Consider the following 22,861-nt stretch of genomic DNA (forward strand, 5'->3'; position numbering starts at 1 on the left):
TAGAGCCCAGTGTGGGGCTGGAACTCACAAAACTGCGAGATCATGACCTGAACCGAAACCCTGAGTCGGATGCTTCACCAACTGAGCAACCCAGGCGCCCCGGAATTTTTTTTTTTTTTAAAGAGAAAGATAAACAGGGAGAAACTCATTTTGCTATCACCTTCTGCATCTCATTCCCCTTGCTGAACTCATGTTGTGAATTCTGTTGAGCAGAGATATGGTGCCTAGAGCCTCAGTAGCAATCTTTGGTCCCTGAGGAAAGATCTCTCTCACACACACTGAGGATGATTAAGAATATTAAAAAAACCTGGATCTGTGATGACATTGTTGATCTGTTGAACTTCTCGACCCACCTACTCCCAGAAGACTAGTTAAGTAAGCTGTAGATATATTATGGTTTCAGCCACTAGCGGTCAGGTTTCTGGTATTTGTGGTCACACCATTGTAACTAATGATTAGAAGGATGTTTTGAGCAGGACTCATAGAGGATCAATGGGAATGGATTAAGGCTGTGATGAAAATGAAGGCAGGTAGTAGAAAAAAATTATTGAGGACATCTTGTGGGTGATTTTTAAGTTAAGAGATGTGCACAGCACTTAAATGTATCAGACACTGGGAAGCATTATGCTCATTTAATTCTCACAAAACCTCTATGAGGTGAGCACATCACTATCACCATTTTCAAATGAGGAAACTGAGTAGAGACAGATGACACAATTCCCTCAAGGACACACAGCTGGTTGGGAGCAAACATTTATCCAAGCAGTTTAGCTCCAGAGGAGTCTGTGCTCTTAAATACTAGTATTTATCTTTCATTTACGCACAAGGACCATCTTACTTCCATATAATAATTCTATGAGGAAAATGCCACCATTTTTGCCATTTTACAAAGGAGGAAACTGAAACAGAGAGGTTAAGAAATTTCAGGTCACATGCGTAGCAAGGGATGAGCAGAAAATCAAGCCCAGGTCCACCTGACTCCAAGGTTCTAACCTTAATGCTAAATTCCCCGCGAGAAGACCATTCCAGACATCTGCGTCAGAGAAGTGGTTTCAGAAATGTAAAGGGAAACACTTACATGTCTCTGCAGGACAGATTGGGAAGACAGATTAGAAAGAATTAGGGACAGATTATATATAAGGGGAAAAGATGCAAAGTGATTCTGTTTTTTCAAAGCTAAGTGAACACACAGGGATTTTTTTAAAAAGGAAGTCTAGAAAATAAATGTATATTCTGAGTGAACACTTCAAAATCATTGTCAGCATATCCAAAGAGTTGGGATCAACTCCAAAAGCAGACATGGAGATGAACCATTCCTTGTTTAAGTAGCAATTTCTCTGTGCATCTAAAAATGTGGTCCAGGAGAATGGGTAGGTGCTTTTTCTATGTAATCATTTGACCATTTAAGATCCTTGAATCAATCCTCTAAGCAAAGCTCCCTGATAACGCACCTCCCCCAGGGGTAGGATGGGATTGACTGTCCCCCCAGCTCAGGCTTCTGCTGCTGCCACACATAGTCTCCCCTGGTGTGGCACATAAGGCACCATTTGTTTTCAGAACACAATATATTGCACTGCTAGGGCTGGAGTTCGCGACACGAATTATACTCACAGAATCTCTGCGGGCTCTTTCCAGGGTTTCTTCTCTAGGGCCCATGTACATGGTAGCTCCAATCCATTTAATCACTTTGTTCTTTCCTCTTATAGAACACTACTTCTATCCCTTGGCTAACATAGGTGATTTTCCTAGTTTCTTAGTTCCTGTAGAAGTTCAGCTCTAGATCAAGGCTTGGTTTTGGGTTAAAATTGCTTTTCTCATCTTGATCTGAAGCTCAATTTGATGGCTTCCATAAACTCAACTTATTAAAAAAAATTCAGCATATTTCATTCAATAACTAATTAATTAATTAAAAGTAGGCATTGGCTAAGTACCAGGCGCCATGCTAGAAGCTTACGGCCTGTGAAAGTCGTGCTTTTCAGTCTGTGATGTGGAGAGGAAACACCTGGGCATCTTGTTAAAAATGCAGATGTAAATGCAGTAGATCTGGGGTAAGGCTGGAGATCCTGTGTCTTTAAGAGACTCCCGATTGAGATCCATTCTGATAACAATCCAAGGAAGACAGGAACATAGATAGTTAAGTTCAAGCAATAAAGATTTATAAACACAATGATAAATGTGTGAGAAACTGAGAAAGGAAGGGGGTTTCCCAAATTGCTCTGGTCTGTGCTGCTTCCTCAGGAACCTACCCCAGATGGCTCCTGGTTCATTTCAGTACTTCTGGGTCTACTCCAAACTTCTGTCACCAGCTCCTACCCTAAACACTTGCTAAACACCTATTCACAACATGTATTCTCTCCCTGTCTACAAAAGCATCCCTCCCCAATGGTCTTCTAGTGTTCCATTTAAACCTTTATTGAATTTCCTCATTTTGGCATCTAACTTCTCATCCATCAATCACTCCTCAGGAAAAGTCCATTTTCCAGGCAGACAATGCCAAATTCTGTGATCTTATCCTATGAACATCAGTAGAGTATAAACATATACATGCATTAATTTACATCTATATGTTGATTCTTTTGTGTGTTATAATAATAGCTAACACGGAGAGCTTAAAGTATGTCAAGCATTGTGATATTCATAAAAGTCTATGGGATAGAAACTACGATCTCTCATTTTGCCTATCGAATACAATTGAGACAGAGAGGTTGAGGTCACATTGCCATTAACTAGTGGAGCCATAATTTCAATGTTGCATCAGCAGTTAGGTCTTCAGAGAAAGGTGCCGTTTAAAATAAAGCTAGTAACGATACAATCTACTCACTGTTGTGATAAGGTTGGGAACCCGTGTTAATCATCCCTGTAGCATGGGAAATCTCCATGATATGGAAGGAATTGGACATATTCTCCTCTGCATTTGAGTGGATGGGTACTGGGAGATTTTGTATCTAATCCACATGCTTTCAAACCTGGTTAAGTGACTGTACCGTGGTAACGTATGGCCCTAGATGAGTCACTTAAACTCTTTTTTTTTTTTTAATTTTTAATGTTTATTTATTTTTGAAAGAGACAGAGAGAGAGAGAGAGAGAGAGAGAGAGCAGAGGAAGCGCAGAGAGAAAGAGGGAGACACAGAATCCAAAGTAGGCTCCAGGCTCTGAGATGTCTGCACAGAGCCTGACATGGGGCTCAAACCCATGACCTGAGCTGAAGTCGGACGCTTAACTGACTGAGCCATCCAGGCGCCCCTGAGCCACTTAAACTCTTAATTCACTTCTGTCTTCTATAGATGAGAGATTCACTTTTATTTGATACTTTAGGTCTTGATCAAGCCTTTCAGTCAAGTGTCTCAAAATGCAAATACAAATTTTGGTTTTATAAAATCATCTGGGTTTAGCAGGAAATCTGATCTCACTAGAGAATTGTACCATGTTGAGTTCTTTCTAGGCTGTCACTGTAATTGAATTGCCTTTTGCCGAAGGGATTATTTTGAACTCGTGGAAAACTCCTTAGAAAAATAAAATAAAATAAATGACAATGAAAGCCCAAAGGACATTCAATATGAAACCAAATTATTATAGCATTAAAGGATCTAAGTTAAATCCATGAAGGCAAGAAAATTCAAAGGAAGATTTTAGGAATAAAATTCCTTCATTTTCGTGTCTCACTGCACGTGCATGACCACTTCCTTAAACATGTAGGAGGGAGTAGAGGCAGTGAAATTATTTAGCTGGCAACTCCCATGGACCTTTAGATCAGTGAAGGAGCTTAAAATATTGGTAATAGGAACAGGATCATAGGGAATAATCCAATTTTTTCTTTTCTTTTTTTCCCAAAATGAGCCCTTTCATTATTACTATTCTCTCATCTTTTCCTCTTCCTTGGTACTTTCTTCAGCGTACTTCCTGGAAGCTACAGAAGCTATCTTTTGGCCATCAAAATGGTACCACAAAAATGAGATTCCATTTCAACTGCTATGACCATCCCTTCACCTAATCATCTAATCACCTCCCACCTCCAATCATTACTGCCTCCCAGTTTCTATCTCCTCGTGTTCATTTTCTTTCTCTTTTTTGGCTCATCCTAACAAGAACGGTCTTTGTTCTTTTCATTTGGTCCCCTGTTAAACTTCAAATAAAATCCATTTCCTATGTTGGTGCCTTCACCAGATCTCTGTAGTGTCCTGGTGACCAGGTACAACTGTTTCAATGGGCTTGCATGTGGGGTGTTCTGATATAAGCAGGCAAAGACAGAGCTCTTGAATCAGTGGGCAAGAAGCCGATTTTGTCTTTTGTACCAGGTCGTTTAAAGAGCCTTGAACTTAGCTATAATGTGCCTCATATTCCTACAAACAGATGCTTCCTGCCTCTTCCTATAACAAGTTAAAATAAATATTCTGGAGTCACTTTCATTCATACAGGATAACTCTTTTCTATAAGTGACGAAAACCTCTGTCAACTCCCTGGATTCTTTTTCTATGACAACCAGAGGGTATCCCTGTCTTGTGTAGGCTCAGGTGAGTATTTTTTCCAGTGTTAGGAACAATTCCTTCTCCTCTCAATTGTATGGAGCAACATCTTTGGTTCAGTCACATATATAGTTTTGCAATTCAGGGAATCAGATATAATTTATTCCTCTCATTCTTTCTCCCCTTGGAATCAAAATGTTCTAAAATTTGGTAATTTCTCTTGCATGGTTTCAATTCAACGTGTTAGCTTTTCCTTTCTGGCTATCTTCCATGCCACAGAAAAACCTGGGAGGGTGGCAAACCCACCTAAATTCTATTTTTTTTAACATTAAATCTAGTTAAGGTAATAGAAATATGCTGGTTGACCTTTATTACACACAACTCTTTAGCTTTATATCCCTTTCCTCACCTAAGTCAATTTATTCAAATGTTAATACAATGCAGTTCTGCATCTTTTTCACAAGATGGCACCATAACTTTCTGTATTTATTATCAAGCAGGAAAATACAAAAGAATTCTAAAATTTGTAGTTTAAATTATATAAATTGTAGTTGAATATTAAAAGGACTATAATAGCACAAAACTATATGATGATCTAATTTTCTTTAAGATATTCTAACTCCCTTAAAAAAAGTAATCAGTGAAAATCAGAATGAACTCAAGGATATTTGTGTTTTTATTTCTCCTTTGTCTTTAATATCTATTAAATCAGGAAAGCCTTTTTTTTTTTTCTTTAGAATAACATGATATGGTATTTCCACTGGTGCAAAGATTCTAGGTCTTTATTTAGGCTTCTACTTTCTTGATTCAATTTTTCTAACAAGGTAATAAATACCTGGAGATCAACCATTCCATTGTCATTAATATTAAGAATATCAGAAATTTTTTTCATAAATTTAGTCTGGGGGAACATGAGTTCAAAGTTGAATCTTACTGCTATCTACGAGTGTGACCCTATAAAGAGTAGACATCTTTTCAAAATAAGATATAGATAATCGAAGCAATAAGGCAAACAAAAGAAAAAGTAAAGTGAATACATAATTATCTAAATTCTTCTATGTCAAGGCCCTGAAATATGCATTTCATGTAACTCTATGGAATCATAATTTATTGAGCTCTTACCCAATGGTATACATTACAGTAGAATCTTTACATGCATGAACTCAATTCTCAAAACCTGATGAGGTGGTTACTATTATTACCCATATTTTACTTGGGAGGAACTGACATTTAATAAGATCATTTATTCATTCATTTCCTCCTTCAACAAGTGATTATTGACTACCTACTATGTGACTTGAACACTTGAATGTGGCATCGTTGGAATTTACACCCAGAATCTGCCAAGACCGAAATCCAAGAGTCATTCACTTAATTACAGAGCTATAAAAAATCAATTTCTCAGATAAGCTTAATAGGCAATTAAGTGGTGAAAAAGAAAAAAAAAATTCCACTCTGAGTAACCAATTTGACACACCACCACCAAGAGCATTAGTTTCTTGCTCGATGTGTTTTCCATAATGTTGATTTAAAGCTCCTCTATACAAGGTTCAACTTAGCCAGAATATGATATGTGCTTCAATTATATAACAATTCAACAACCATTCCTTAAACACTGAATCTGTACAGAATAAAACACTTTTGAGGTAAAGATAGGCTTACTGTGACTTCTAAGCTGGTTAAGTGTCTGGCTCTTGATTTAGGCTCAGGTCCTGATCTCACAGTTTGTGAGTTTGAGACCCCATTGGGCTCTGCACCAATGGCACAGAGCCTGCTGGTATTTCTCTCTCCCTCTCTGCCCATCCCCTGCTCTCCTGTGAGTGCATGTGCATGCTCTTTCTCTCAAAATGAATAAACATTAAAAAAAAAAAAAAAAAAAAGATGGTAGGCTAACCAGAAGGAGAAAATTCCTCTATGTCTCTAACAACAATAAGAATATATAGAAATCCTAATAAAACATTTTCAATTATTTTAATAGAAGGTAGCCAAGCTCAACACTAGAAAAAAAAATCTCCAGGTTGCATAAATGAAGAAATTTATTTAAAGGCTCAGAGTAAAAGGGAATTAAAGCTGCACTGTGAGGCACCTGATACCATAATCAGGACTTTAATACTTGGTGGAGATAAGACGTAAGGTGCAGATGCTATAGACAGCAAGAACTCCATTTGCTGCTTAAAGAGAAAAGAGGAGAAAGAATTGTTTCATGAGACCAATAGGCCTTAGGTAGACCCCACAGGTAGCCATCTGCCTGGGGATGAGGAGGAAATAATCCATGCAGAAGAGTCAAATCTGTGTTCAGGCGCAAGGATGGAAGTTCACACTACCCACATTAGTTCAGAGCCTCAGTAGAGGCAATGTTATACCAGCTCTGAGGCATCCTCATGGGCCCATGAGAAACTGCTAAGAAAGAGAACTCTTATGGAAAATGAACCCAAACACAGTAATTACATGACAATGCTTAGTAGCAAACAAGAGAACCCCCCAGTCCTAACAAAGGGGAGATTTCACAGCTATAATAACAAAGCAATCTGAAGGGAACTTTAATATAAACATGTTTTAAGTGTTTAAAGAGATAGGCTATATGCATTTTTAAATGAGCAGATCCCTAAAGCTGCAAGAAATTAGACTATTAAAAAAATCATAGATAGGAAACAATAGAGTCAGCATAAAAAAAAACAAAAACAAAAAACAAAAAACAAAACAAAAAAACCCTCAACAGACTTGTTTCATAATGGTTTAGTTACAGTATAAGATGTGATATGAAATGAAAGATAGATCTCTGGAGATAATCCAGAACACAGCACAGAGAAATAAAGATGAAAACCATGAAAATAGAGTTAAGAGAAATAGAAGGATAGAATGAAAAGATCTGAGTATGAAAGGAAGATATCGAAGAGATTTCCAGAAGTGAATCAAGACATGAGACCTCAGACTGAAGAAACACACACTATTTTGCGCAGGATAAAAAAAAAAAAAAAAATCTTAGACATACAATTGCAAGACAGAGTGATCAAACTTAAGAATAATGAGAAAATCTTAGAAGTAACTAAAGAAAACACAGATTAACTTCAACAATAGACAATCAACACAGACGTTGACTAACATCAGCAAGGGAAGATGTAGGGTTTTTTGTTTGTTTGTTTGCTTGTTTTTACATAGGGTCCATGCCTAACATGGGGCTCAAACTCACGACCCTGATATCAGGAGTCACATATTCTATTAACTGAGCCATCCAGGTGCCCCCAAGACAAGGTATGTTAATGAAAAAAAGTACCAAGAGACAAAAGGGGTGCTGAGTGTACTAAACTTTATTCTAAAATGAAGGCAATTTAAAGACACTTCCAGTTTAATTTATAACACCTGAAAGAAGTTTAAGTTGGTCAACATGTTCCTCTTGTACAAGCATGGCTTTCCCTTTAATGGAAAAATTGCCCAAAGTAGAAGTGGGAACTGGTAAGTACAAGAAAGCCACTTCTGGTTAAGGAAATGCAGAACAGGTCAAATACTGGAACTATTTCTTCTTTTATTGTCTGTCCTTGTAAAACATGCTGTCAGTTGCCTTCCTAAGAACCCTCCTGTTACATGAGTGAACAGATTAAAAAACAAAACAAAACAAAACAAAATAAAACTTCTGTTTCAGCACGAAAGAGGGTTAGAAAGCCATAGATTTTCAGACTTCAAAATGTCAACAATAAAGGTTTTCCTTCATGCATTTTGTGTACAGCTTTTTTTGTGTGTATGGCTTTTTCTCCAGCTTCCATCTCTATCCTTGGGTTGGGGGTAGATGGGGGGAAGTACAACTTTAGGCATTTTACATTCTGGGTGAGCGAATTCCTCCTTGTGTGGGTCTGTTCTGCACCTTGCAGAGCATCCAGTATCTCTGGCCTCCAACCACTAATTGCCAATAAATCTCCCACCCATGCCAGTTGTTTTGGCAACTAAAAATTCCCCCGTATTTTTTGAGTACCAGTTCCTCTGCACTGCAAGACTAATTGCTTTTCTTTTCCAGAAAGTCACCACCAGAGCTACTACCAGCCCAGCACTTATCTAAAGACATGCCCTTGGGGCACCTGGGTGGCTCAGTGGTTAAGCGTCCGACTTCTGCTCAGGTCACGATCTCGCGGTCCGTGAGTTCGAGCCCCGCGTCAGGCTCTGGGCTGATGGCTCAGAGCTCAGAGCCTGGAGCGTGCTTCCGATTCTGTGTCTTCCTCTCTCTCTGCCCCTCCCCCGTTCATGCTCTGTTTCTCTCTGTCCCAAAAATAAATAAACGTTAAAAAAAAAAAAAAATTTTAAAGACACGCCCTTATCACCTTCATCCCCCATTGTCTTATCACCTCGCCATTGAAACAAAGCTGGCTGCAACCAGAACAGCAATTTTGTTTCAACTAATGCTAATTCCCAATCTCAATCCAAGAAAATATAATGTTCTCTAATTAACCAATCATATTAAAGTCAAGTTATTATGCAAACTCATAGGAGAGAGGCTTGTGCCCTTGTCACTTGTGTGCTCTTTCTTTCCCCTGTCCATTGATAAATCCTTCAGCTTGTTCCTAATTCTGAGCCCTGAGTACAAAGTCTCTCAAACCCCCTACACATATACACCGATTGCACCTAGAAATGCAACTTCAGATTCCTATTGTGTAGTGTATGTTAGATCTGAAGAGTGGGAAAGTCAGTATTTAAGCCCCTTTGAAAGTCAGTGAGAAAATTTGGGAAGAGAAATATTACTTCTTTCCTGGAGACAGAGCAATTTCAGAACCATAAATAAATAACAGGCAGAAAGGAGTAAAATGTTTCCTGCTGACCCCCCAATCCCAGACTTAAGTGAGCGGGGCAAGAAAGGACACCAATGAGTACCTTAGAAATGATGTATTCTCTTGCTTTCTTTGCCGATCTTGGTGAAGATCTTTTTTTTTTTTTTTTTTTTTTTTTATTTTTTTTTATTTTTTAATATATGAAATTTACTGTCAAATTGGTTTCCATACAACACCCAGTGCTCAAGTGAAGATCTTTAAATAGGAAACGAGTCTCCTTTTTTAAACAAAGTATTTTCTCATGAAGATTCTATCGTATTAGAGAATAGAGTGATGACAAAATGAGATGAGAAAAACCAGTAACAAAGTGGTGAGGCAGGAGGTTTACTTTAGTAGGAAAGGGCCTTTTTGAGGCCTGTCGAGATTGTGTGGCCTTGGCATTGGAGGCAGAGAACACAGAGAGACCCTCTGTAGATGCAAGGAGAGGAAATGCAGCAAGGTGTCAGACTAAGCCTGAGGCTTAGGAAGAATGCTAGGAGGAAATGACAATGAACAAAGCAGCCACCTGGAAAGCAGCCCCTTAGTCCTGTGCTACACAAGTAAGATGAGCGTCCAGAGAAAAAATATGCAACACAGCAAAACGGCCAAAGAAAAAAGAAAGAGGGAAAAAAAAAAATCATGCCTATATCCAGCACATTTATACCTAGGCCATCAAGGTTTGCGTGATTACCAATGATATAGTCATTCATTCATTCATTCATACAAATTTTTATGGCTCTATTATTACATGCTTCATGCTGTGCAACGTGCCGCACAAAGATGACAAAATAAAATCCTGTCCTTCCGGGCTGGGTAAGGAAGACTGACAATTAAGCCATCAGAATCAAAACCATGTGATCGAGTGCTATAGCACAGAATATAGCACAGAATATAGGATGCTATGGGAACTGGAGAGGAGGAGAGAATGACTTTTTTCCTACAGTGATAGAGAAGGCTGGAAAATACTTCACTGACTGTGTCTTTAAGGGGTGAATAGGAAAGCTAAGACATAGAAGTATAGGACAGAATGCTGAGGTGTAGAAACTGCAATTGGTCCATAATTGTTAAAACCCAGGTTGCCTGTGGGATAGGGTGGGGGTGGGGGGTGAAGCTAAAGAGGTGGGCAGAGGCCTGTTTATGAAAAACCTGTGTCATGATAAAGAGGCTTGATTTTATGTTTTAAGAAAACCAGACCAAGTAAAGGATTGCAAACAAAAAAAAATATGACCAATACTCATTAATGGACTATCCAATAGCCATTTTCATGAAAACATTTTTTTAACGTTTATTTATTTTTGAGAGACAGAGAACGAGTAGGAGAGGGGCAGAGACAGAGAGAGAGAAGGAGACACAGAATCCGAAGCAGGTTCCAGGCTCCAAGCTGTCAGCACAGAGCCTGACATGGGGCTCGAACTCATGAACCACGAGATCATGACCTGAGCCAAAGCCGGATGTTTAACCTACTGAGCCACCCAGGCGCCCCTCCAATAACCATTTTCAAATTCCTTCTTCCTTGCTCATTTCTCTCTCTAGAAGCTGGGGAAAAAAAAAAAAAAAAAGAAAAAAATATATATAGATTCATCTTTCTGGTCTCCCTTGAAGCTGATTTGCTCCTAGGACACAGTTCTGGTCAATGTGACATAGGAGGAGGTCTCCTGAGTAGACTTCTAGGGAAGATTTTTTCCTCCTGGATAAAAGCAGAAAGGCATGAAAGAGAAACTCCTCACCACTCTGGCCATACCCTTCCTTCTTGTCTTTTAATTCTTAGGCCTGAGAACAGGATGCCTGGTGCCTTTTGAAAGACCTAGAGAATCACAGATACATCAGCCAAATGCCCTAAAATTTGGACCTGCTCATCTGATCCCCAAACCAGAAGCACCCAATTTTTTATGGTTACATGAACAATATTCTTATGGCTTAAGCCACTGTCAGCTGGAGTTTTCTGTAATATGCGGCCCAAAGCATTCCTAACTGTTATAGAGAGTGATTTATTAAGAATTCCTCAAATGTGGTATTTATGAGCTAAATTAAACTTATTCTAGAATTTACCAAAGACTCTAAATCAGTATTCTACCAGCTGGTAAGCAGCTTTGCAAAAAGGGTCTACTACTTACGTGTTACAGATGCTTGAAAGTCCTACTTCCTTTAGAATCAGTATATCAATGACATTATGTTGGATTGGTCATAGTTCTTATTCACCATGACTCTTACTCTTTAATGATACAAGACTATTAGTTTTATCATTATCTATTTAATTTGTTTTGCATTCTTTGGTTACGCTTACAGTGTAGGCTTATTTTAAGGTGATCTTTAATTTTCCAAATACTTGACTCTAGGTCATGCATGCTTTGTGGTTCAAATAGAACTCAACTGTGTTGCTACTGATAAGCCAGTAACTCTCACCAAAAACTTGTTTGTGCAAGGATACCTGTACAAAGTGATGAGCTACTCCTGCTCTTGTGATTTTTTTTTTTAACATTCAAATGCCATCAGGGTGTCACAATACAACATACAATGACATAAGCTTACATATGAAAAATCATATTTGTATTCTTTTCCTATCATATAAGCAATTCGTATGTGTTATGAAATACAAATGTTTCCTAGCTCCCTCTTTTCCCCATTCATAGCAATCTTTATACAGTAACCAGGTTTTGGCTTTACATTTTCCTAGAATGCTTCTCTACAACTGCTCCCACTGGGGCCACCCACTGGGACCACCCAAGAGTACTGCCAATCACTACTTAGAACCCTGACCCATAGTCCACTTCCCTGAGGCCACCATGTTTCTTTGGTCTCTACCATACTGTGCAGGTATATGCAAATTTCTCTATAGAGTGCTAGCAGGAAAAGAATAATGTTCTAGCTAACATAAAACATTTTATTTTCGTATCAAAAGCAAGGGCACCAGAGACATCTACCTTTGCAAGGAGGTCAGTCTTCCTTCATAGCCTGCCTCTCCTGCTTATGGGATAAGTCATGCCTTCTTCTTCAGTTCTCTCCATCTGCAACTCCACTCTCTTCTCCTGGGAACAGACCACATCTTTACATAATCAGAAACCCCATTTTCTGGTTCCTTCCCCCTTCCCTTTTATACAATACCCCAAATATATGCTAATGTCAGGTGATTAGGGTTTGATTCCATCTCCATGTGTGAAAGTGAATATAGATTTTTCTATTCTGAGTACCTGTTCTACTTTGTTGGGGGTGTCTTCGCTTGAAACATGCAGATAATAATAGTAGCCACTCTCAGAGACTGGCTGGGAGGATTAAGTGATAGCTCACAGTTTATAACAGTGACTGGCACATAGAAATCACTGCAGAGGAGTTTGTATTGAAAAATAATGTGGGAGTTCCTTTGCCTGGTGTATCTGATTAAGATGTGTATATCTTCTAATGACTAGTTTCTTTCTGAAATAGAATAATCAAGTCCTGTGCCAGGGCTATTAGTTTGTTTAAATAAATAAGTACTAAGATTCAAATAGTACTAGTCTGGAAAATACAAATGCAGGGGGAAAAACGGAGACTGGGAAAGGTCATTGGATTATTTTTAAAACAACATAAAAAGAAAATAGCGAAACAACAGAATAGGAAATATAGTAAGAAAACATATTATGGAAGAACAAAGAGAAAAGAGGAAGAAAATCAAGTTGTTTGTTCCATTAAGCAAGCCTCAGAGTTAATGAATCTAGTTTCCTGTGGATTATGGCCAGGAGAAAATGAACAGTTTAGGTAACAGCCAATCCTCACTGGATGCAGAGGTCCAGAAAATTGCCAAGGCAATAGCAGCTATTTATGACATTGTGGGAAGAGCGGATATTGGGACTTTCTTTTTATTAAGCAGCTGAGACAATGGCAGGATACTATCAAGTGGTGGAGGTGAGGAACAGAGCATGTCCAAAACTCAGCAGAAGTGTAGCCAACAGCAACACAAATGTCAGGGATGCTCTAAGTGCTTCTTGAGTTCAGTTGTGTTGAACTATAAAAGAGATGTAAAAACAGTGCAAAGAAATATGGGAACTAAAAGAGAAACAGAAGGAGAGACTCTGTGCTTTATAGCCTCTCTAAAGATGGGACATGGTTTTTAGTGCCAAAACCAAAGTTGGCTTCCAATCTGAACCATATGTCATTGGGTAAGTTACTTCAATACTGTGAACCTCAGTTTCCTCACCTGCAAAAAAAAAAAAAAAAAAAAAAAAGGATATTAGAGAGTTGTTATGTGTGAGTGAAATAATGTTATGTTGTCCCTGCCTGCTTTAGAGCAAGTACTCTCTCCCCTTTTCCATAACTAATTGAGAAACCTATTTTATAGAGGAAAATTAGCATACTAAAAAATTAGAAAAAGCATGAAACAACAAACATTTTTAATGATATTGGTTTGTGTTTGGAGACAATGAAAAATGTAAAAGCACTGAAAGGGATCTGAGATTCAGATCAGTTCCTTAAGAAATCAAAGAATTAAATCACCAAGCACATGCTGTGTATATTTGTAATTTAGGCCAATCAGAGAATAAAATTGGCTTTATACTTATTATATCCAGCTCAAACTTAGATATCCTGTTTCCTAAATTATAGCTTTACTTGAATATCTCACAGACGTCTCAAACTTTGCATGTTCAAAACTGATCTCGTGGGTGCCTCAATACAGAGATCTCTATAGGGACCTCCCAGAACAATACATGGCACCACATTCACTTAATTCAAACACCAAACCTAAGAGGTTTCCTTGATTCATCCTTTCCTTTAGCTCGTACACCCTTTTCATCCTGCCTCCAAAATCTGCCCATTATTCTTCATGTCTATTGCCAGCCTCTGCTCCAAGCCAGTACCTCTCTCTACTCAGCTTCTGATGTCCAGTCTTGCTTGCTTACAGTCCGTTCTATACACAGCCATGAGAACGATCTTTTAAACACATAAATCAGATGATGCCGTTTGGAGCCTAAAAGCCTTCAATAGATTCTCTTAAACTTAAGAGTGAAATTTCACTCCTTTCCAGAGCCTACAAAGCCCAAAATGATCTGGCCCATGACGACTGCTCCACTTCATCTCACCTCACTTTCCAACAGGCTCACGGACCTTTAACAGTTTCTAGAACATTCCACGCTTGTTCTGATCGCTGGGCTTTTGTATTTGCTGTTTCCTTTGTCTGGAAAGCTTTCCCCCAGCTCCTGACATAGTTGACCCCACCCTGCCTTTAGTTCTCAGACAAGCCTTTTCTGAACATCCAATGTAAACAATTCCTCCTTTTCACTTTCAATCACTATCACACCTTGTAATTATTTATTGATTTATTGCTTTAGCTTTTACTTATCTATCTCTCTCACTAGAATTTGGGCTTTGTCTGGGTAGAGACTGTGTTTGTTCTATACTGTGTTATATCTCTTACATTCACTGGCACTTATTAGATGCTCAAAAACTATTTGTGAAATGAATGAATGTTTCGTATATGTCCTTTATTTCTCTTTCTGTAAATGTATATGTGCGGGTATAAACATTTACGCTTATACTCACTGCATCAAAAAAAAAAAAAGTTAAGTCCCTGTGAGAGTGCAATCAAAAGTTTTTCTCCTTTTAATTTTCCCATCATTTTTTAAATATTTGCATTTTGTTGTTTCTGTGGTTATTCAAGCCAAACATGAAGATTACTTTCTCCCACAGTAATTAGCTCCTTCTGGGAAAACTTTTTAGAAAGATTCTTTGTGGTCTTGCCCAATCTGAGCCCTGGACTTATGTAAATTTTTTTTTTTTTTTTTTTTTTTTTTTGCCCTTTATATTTCATCTCAACTGGCAAAATACTGATTGACAGCTTAAAATCCATGTCCCTCTCTTGGAGTGGGAATTGATATAGGGATTAGGAAACCCCAGAACAGGGTAAGAAATCCAACTGCCTGCTACAAATTTGAAGTCCAAGAGAACATCCAGGCCAGATGGTTTAAACGTGCCTTGTTACTAATAACTTAGTATAAAGAAGATAATAAGTCCCTTGCTAGATAGCATGTTTCAAATGGTTTTAGAGATGGGAATTAAGGCAATAAAAACCAGGTGAATAAACCAATTTTTCTTGTTGAAAATGCAGGTGGTACTTTCAAGCGCAGCTGCTATATTTTAAGGGAAGATGATTAGTAATATGTTTCCCGAATTTTATTATTTTGAAACTTGCTTCTGCTTTGCAAAAATTTGAGACCTTACACAAATGCAAGATATTATGATAATTAATATCATTAACACTGACATTTTCATTTGTATTAGTTGTCAATTGCTGTGTAACAAATTGTTCCTGAAACTTGGTTGGTTAAAGCTACAATATTTATTATCTCAATTTCTGTAGGTCAGGAATCTGGGCATGGCTTAATTAGGACCTTTGTTCAGATTCTCTCACAGGCTGCAATCAAGGTGTTCGCTGCAGAAATCTCAACGCTCCAGGAGGGAAGGCTCCACTTCCCTGCTCACTCACTTGGTTGTTGGTGGGCAGGATTCGGTTCTACATTGGGCTATTCCTCATTCCTGGTATTGTGGGCTTTTCATCAGGCAGTTCATGTGGCAGCTTGCTGCATCAGAGCATGAGAGCGAGGGAGCAAGAAAGAGTGCTATTAAGACTGAAATCACAGTCTTGTAAAATCTACTGTCCAAGTGGCATCCTATCACTTTTGCTATATCCTATTTGTTAGAAGCAAGTCACAAGGTCTATACTACACACAAAGGAAGGAGATTCTATAAGGGAGTAAACAGCAGGAGACAGGGATTGTTAGAACCACTTGAGAAGCAGGTGATTATATCATTCTTGCTTTTGGTATGCCGAAGCAATGTCAGCTTGTACTTAAGAAAACAAGTTTTGAAATTGGAGAAAAGAGATTGAATCCCAGATGTGTTATTTGTAAGCCAAATGGCTGGACAAGTTGCTTAACTTCTGTAAATGTCCATTTCCTAATCTCTAAAAATCTTTCCATAGGATCAGAAGAAGAATTCAATGAGATATCAAAGTAGAGCACTTAGCACAGCATTTGACAATCAGTAAGTGCTCAATGAGTATTATTGATTATCATCAGTATAAAATGAGACCATACAAGTGGCAGGGCCATCAATATTTAGGATTGATATGCGAAAAGCCCAAAACCTAAAATGATGTTGGTTATCTCAATATAAGCTGTACATTTGATCCTGAACAATGTGGGAGTTAGGGAGCTGGCCCCTCGTGCAGTCAAAAACCCACATATAACTTTTGACTCCCCCAAAACTTAACTAGTAGCCTATTGTTGGCTGGAAGCCTTACTGATAACATAAGGACATATGACTATTAACACGTATTTTGTATCTGTATTATATACTGCATTCTTATCATAAAGTAAGCTAGAGAAAAGAATGTTATTAAGAAAATCATTTGGAAGAGAAATTGCATTTATAATACTACACTGTATTTATAAAAAAAAATCTGCATATAAGTGGATCTGCATTTCAAACCCATGTTGTTCAAAGGTTAACTGTATTAGATAAACAATCCATCATTAGGTTCCTGGGTTCTACCTCCAAAATGTACTTTCAATTTATAGGCCTCTTTCTTTCTCCTTGGACACATTCTCTTGCCATATCCTCCTAATTAGCCTCCCCAGTTCCTCTCTTTAAGGTCCTCCACTAAAGCTCCCTGCAGCAACCAAGGTGATCTTTAAAATACTTTCAAAGACTAAATCACTCTCCAGCTTTAACAACTTTCAATGGCTTCTCATTTCACATGAAATTCAAGTATTTTAATGTGATCGACAAGAACCTCCCTATTTTTCCAACTCATCTCCCACTTTACTTGCCTTTTATACTCAGCTGTCCTGGATTTCCTTTGGGTCCTTGAACTTGTCAAATTCTTGCATGCCTCCGGGTCTTTGCACATGCTGTTTCCTTTGCCTGAACCACTCTTCCTCACACACTTCATCTAGCTGACTCTGGTCATCCTTCAAGTCACAGCACATATTACTTTCTCACAACAGCCTCTGCCACTTCCCTCCTCCAATTCAAAGAGGGCTTTCCCATTATTATTTCTAGTATCTTGCTCTTTTCCTTCACAGTTTCTAATTTTATATTCTAGGTGATTGTATGTTTAACGTCTGTCTCTTGTGAGAGGGCTGAAACTGTGTCTGTTTTATTTACTATTTCATATTCAAGTCTAAGACAATACCTGACTCATAGTAGGTATTTATTTTTTAACATTAATTCTACATACTTTGAGGAACACTTAAATATACAAAGGAAGAGTGCAATGTTAGAAAGATAATGTGAACAATATTCATGGCTCATCTAATGGAGAATTCAACGTGCTTTCAGGAAACTGAAGATACTTAAATGTTGCTCCCCAGTTTCTATCAATAATCTTCTAAAAATAAACATCTCCATTTGACACGAACAGACACATTTAAAATAAGTGTGTAATTCAGAAGAGCTGGCCATTTTCAGATTGCTTATGTGCCAGGAAATATGCAGTCAACAAAAAAATACCAGAGAGGTGGCGGCAAAGACTGTCCGGATCTGCGTGGCTGAAATGAGTATCACTTCAATAGGTAGCAATTCGTGAAGAAAAAGGTATCCTTGGAAAGCAGTAGCACTGAAAGATGGCAGGTCACAAATCTGGTGATGGGGAATAAGATGTATAGTAAGGCCCATTTTCCCCAGCATTGTATTTAAGGTCAAAAGAAGATCTCAATACTTGAACTGCAGCATATTTCCTAATACTAAATCTCCTTACTTGTAACACCTCACCTTACCTTCAATGAGTATCCACAGTTAAAAGAAGCATCTAGACTTTCTACATTTCAGGGCACCTCTATGCATCAGAAAACAGCTTTCTCCCTCTCCCATTCCACTGTAAGGTATACTATGTATTTTAAAAATTAAGTATCTAAAGACTCAGAGTAGTCTCATTTTTTATTTTATTTTATTTTTAGCTGAAATAATGTTACTGATTTTTTAAATATAGTCAGTATCTTTTAGAGATATATACGATACTTACACATGAAACAATATTTGGGAATTGTTTCAAATGATTTAGGGCAATGGTGGGGACTGCAGGTTTAGATAAAACAAGATAGATAATTATTGAACCTGGATGATAATATAGGGAGGTTCATTATACTATTCTACTTATTTTTACTTGTTTGAAATTGTTAATAATCAAAATTTAGAAAGAATGCTCACAAAATATCTTTACAACCTCCTAGATTTGATGCTCCCAATCCCATCGTAGGTTACAATGCCGACCATACTGCCCTTAAAACCCTCATCATGGAGAAGAGAGGGAAACAAACCAGAAGAGACTCTTAACAATAGAGAACAAACTGAAGGTTGATGGAGGGAGGTGAGTGAGGGGTGGGCTGGATGGGTGATGGGAACTAAGGAGGGCACTTGTTGTGACGAGCACTGGCTGTTGTATGTAAGTGATGAATCACTGAATTCTACTTCTGAAACCTATATTGCCATGTATGTTAACTATAATTCAAATGAAAACAACAAAAACCCTCATCATTGAGGTCTGGTTCAGACTGCTACTATTGGATCCTGACTCCACCATTTAACAGCAGACATTGTTGGTACATGCTGAGAGAAGCAGCATAACCTTTCTGTGACTCAGTTTCCTTTTCTGTAAAATGGGGAGAAAAATGCCAATCTCAAACTACTGTGAAGGTACAGTGAAATCACAAATGTTAAATGCAGTCTGGCATATAATAAGTGCTTGTTCCGCTAATAATGACAATCATATTTAAATTAATTCAATTGATTATTTACTGAGGACTTACTCTCTGGGGCACTATTCTAAAGGTAGCTGTTATTATTCTCAGATTTAGCTATCAGCTAAAAATACACAGAAACACTGCATAAGAGGAGAAATTTGCAGAAACTGAAGAGTTGGAATGAAAGAGGGAAAGCAATGAAGAATCAGAATGAGGGAATAAGAAATAAAGTCATGGGTGCTGGTTTAACTATGTTTTCCTCCTTTGTCCCCATCCCTTTAAGCAATAGGGAAGAGATAAGAGGACATCTTTGGTTTCTGAAGGACATAAGACTCCATGGGCAGACGATGTCCTTTGAGGGTCCTCCTTATAATGGATAAGAATACAATTGCCTGGTTAATTAAAAGAAAAAAAATCTATTCGCTGGGAACCCTTATCCATTCAGTAAGGACAAACCCAGGAGAATTTTTATCTCAAGCTCAAAACCTTAGGGGAAAAGATTCATGAGGATTTGATATGCATTTGTTTTTCAGGCCGCATCTAAAGGAAAAAAAAAAAAAAAACCCTTACCTGGTCATGCATCTGTGTTGCTTACTTACCCAGTGCCACTGTGGCTTGAGAAAGACTCAGAAGCAAGGGCAGGAAGGAAGTTTGTCCAAGGATAAAGTTTCACTGACGTGTTAAGTGCCATACTTCTCCTTTTGCAGCTGCCTGGTGCTGTTCCTGCCTGCTAGTTCTCCCTGACCTCTGCCTCTGGTCAGGGACCACAGACCCCATGGTGTCCCAGCCCTGATGTGAATCCTCCTCACTTCCTTGTCTCTGCTGCCTGCCCGTCCCCTGGCCCACCTGCTCGGGTCCCGTAGCCCTCCTGGCCTGGAGCTGTCCACCTCTCTGCTCTCCAGGTCAGCAGCTTTGTGCACCTGCTGCCACTTCATGCCTCTGTGCTGTCAAGAAAAAGCAAGAGCAGGAATTGTGACCTTGGGGACTAAGACTCTTAAGAGTAAAAGAATTATTGGGAGTTGTATTACACACTAGAATGGGAGACAGGTACAGAAGAAAAACTTTTTGCGGGGGGACAGCATGTGAGTTTTTTTTAGTATGGAAATTTTGTTTAGGAATTCTTTTAGAGTGTATTTGAAAGATTTCAAAAAATTAAAACTCTTACATAAGTCTCAATTACGTTATCTAATTCAGGATGAATGCAGACGATCTGGGTTCAGATCGGGAGTCGGGCCCCCTCTTCCCTCACCATGTGGTTATCTGACAAAATAAGTTGCCCACCATATTCTTTTAAGTCATTTCTTCTTTTATGATGTGTGTCAACATCTGAATTAAAGTCTATTTGTTTTTTTTAAATTTCCTCTTTTCTTTATTTCATTTTTAAGCTTACAGCTAGGGAGAGAAGGAGAATCATGCCACAGTATGATTCTAATCTAATGGCATTTGTAGCAATTACAGGGGAGAATTGGAAACTCAGTTTCGCTGATGTGATCTTTTAAAAATTGCTGTAAGTTTTCTAGAGTAACTGATGCTCTCCAGTGACTTTTTTTTTTTTTTTTTTTTTTTTTTTTTTTGGTAATTTGAGTGTAGGGGAGTAGTGGGAGTTGGCAGAATGTCCACATTGAGAATCCTGGGGGGTGGGAGGGGGGCGGATAGGAATTGGCAGAATCCAGTTATCTCTCTGAGCACTCAGTGTTGCACGGTAACTCTTTACACATCCCTTGCTGACTTCCTGCTGACATCACCAGATCAGTCTTTGTGGACATTTGCCACTCTCCTAGACACTTCTCAACCCCTCACCGCTTTTTGAGACCATCAGGGCTGTGGAAGGTGAGCTTCTCCAGCTTTCCTCGTTCCCACTGTGATGCTCTGTATATGTATCATCTCCGTGAAGACGCCAATATATGTGTTGGGGGCTGGCAGGCAAGAATGTTGCAAAAATACTAGCAGTGGTATTTTCTAGTGGGGGAAATTATAAGGGATTGCTACGTTCTTCTTAAAATCTCTATCCTCTGCAAATTGTCAGGAAAGAACAGTTCATGATATTTGGATCAGAAGAAAACTGTTTGTAAATGACTGAAAGAAATCTTTTTTCTCTCCCTTTCAATTTTTCTCCCCTTTTAGTGCTTCTGGCACCCCCCTCATTCCTTCGAAGAGAGCCAATATCAATTTTAGAGAAACAGTGGGAGAAAACATTTATTTTGGAGACCTCAGAAGAAATAGTTCTTTGTCTTCAGCCCAGTATTTACATTTTCCTCCCAGTTTCTGTCTGTAGCCACAAGACGGTCTCCATTTTTATCCCTAACCGTCTGGTCTTGTTCCTTGTCCCTTTTCCAGATTCTGTGCCTCCTAGAAGTGCCTAGTCTTACCCAATCCCTCACCCTTTCCTGACCTCTGTTAGCCCTTCCCATGCCTTCTAGATCCATGAATTCTGGATCCACGATCAGCAAAATCCTCTGGTTCTCCACCTTCTGGAATGTACCTGGCTGTTCCCTGAGGATACCACTCCCTGGCAACCTTCACACACTCCTCTCATCTGAGGACCAGAAGGAAAGCATAAAATGCTCCTCATTTCCATACCCAAGCCATTTCTCTTCCTACCAAGCCCAGATCTTTTGAGTCTCCTGCCTTCTTATTTGCCACATTTTCTTCTGTTTCTTGGCTGTCAAATGTTGACTTCCTTCCTAGAGTCCTCTCATAGAAGATTTTGGTTCACTGTCTTCCCTGCCCTTATAGCTGTCATTATTCTCAGAGATGTTTGACCTCACAAGGATGACACATCTGGTCTCTCTGGTCTTGGCCCCTCCAATTCCAGTACATTTTTTCCACACTTCACTTCAGCCATCTTCACCCATGGCGATGACCCTAGTCATCACCGGTGATGGCACCCCCTCTGAAACTGCACTTTCACTACTCTACTTCTCAAATACCACCTCCTATCTTTCCAGCTCACTTGTTCCTCTACCCATGGTTCTAACATATGTCAGTAACCACTTTCTACTATTCATCATTCCTTTTCTGTTTTCACATCCCTGTTTCCCAGATTAGATTTCATGGTCCATCGCTCCCCGGCAACCACCCTCAACCAACTTGTCCCTCTGATGAAGATATCACATTCACCTGTCAAAACTCCAACTTGTTTGAACACATGCCTGCATCAAAGTTGCTAAACGATGCTAGGAAAATGACACTCAGGACTTCTGCAGTGACCGGTGGCATCCTGATCATTATTACAGACCCCAAACAAGCACCCAACAGTACCCAGCAATCCTAGCACATTTCTCTACTGAGTGTATTTTCCTATGGTGTGAAACCACTCTCACACCTTCCCACACCTCTTCTTACTCCCTCAGCCCATCTTTCCTCACTCTTCTTTGATAAAAGAGAATTAAGACCTCTTTCTTCTTCCTATTGCCAAAGAGAAAAACCTACCTACTCCTCATGTTCTCTGTCTTCCTGTATTTCCTCTTCCTCTTCCTACCTTCCTCTTCTTGTGTCTTGGCTGCCATCTCTTGTCTCCTTCTCAAAGACTTCACCCCTTTGAATTATTTCCTCTCACTTCAACATTATCAGTCTCTCTCTACAGGAAGATTCCCATCGGCACACCAGACGAGCTTGGCTGTCCTATTTAAAGCAACAACCTCCTTTTACCCAACATTTCCTTTTTGCTTTCTCATTACTTCCCCTTTGCTTTTCTCTGCAAAATATCACCAGATGGGTTCTACGCTTTGTTTCTACTTCTTTATTCTCATTTTTTTCTTCAAATAATTTCAGTCTGGCTTCTGCCTCCACCATTCTACTTCAGTGTCTGCTGTGTGTCTGAAATTTACTTGTCCAAGGCATCCTCCACCCCTTGAAATCATCTGTTTTCCAGTCTTCACAGTTCACATAGTGG

General features: G+C 38.9%; 1 long non-coding RNA gene across 1 annotated transcript; it reads right to left on the minus strand.

The window, feature by feature from the left end:
• Positions 1–10,517: 10,517 nt before the first annotated feature.
• LOC132682005 (uncharacterized) lies at positions 10,518–22,560 on the minus strand. Its single transcript, XR_014137340.1, has 7 exons — positions 22,399–22,560; positions 19,537–19,910; positions 17,738–17,866; positions 17,056–17,196; positions 15,711–15,804; positions 12,178–12,282; positions 10,518–10,792 (listed from the first exon to the last, which is right to left on the minus strand). It is a non-coding gene; the product is annotated as an uncharacterized LOC132682005 (long non-coding RNA).
• Between the last annotated feature and the right edge of the window lie 301 nt (positions 22,561–22,861).

The sequence above is a fragment of the Panthera onca genome, chromosome A1, assembly GCF_046562875.1.
Source record: "Panthera onca isolate mPanOnc1 chromosome A1, mPanOnc1 haplotype 2, whole genome shotgun sequence".
NCBI lineage: Eukaryota > Metazoa > Chordata > Mammalia > Carnivora > Felidae > Panthera > Panthera onca.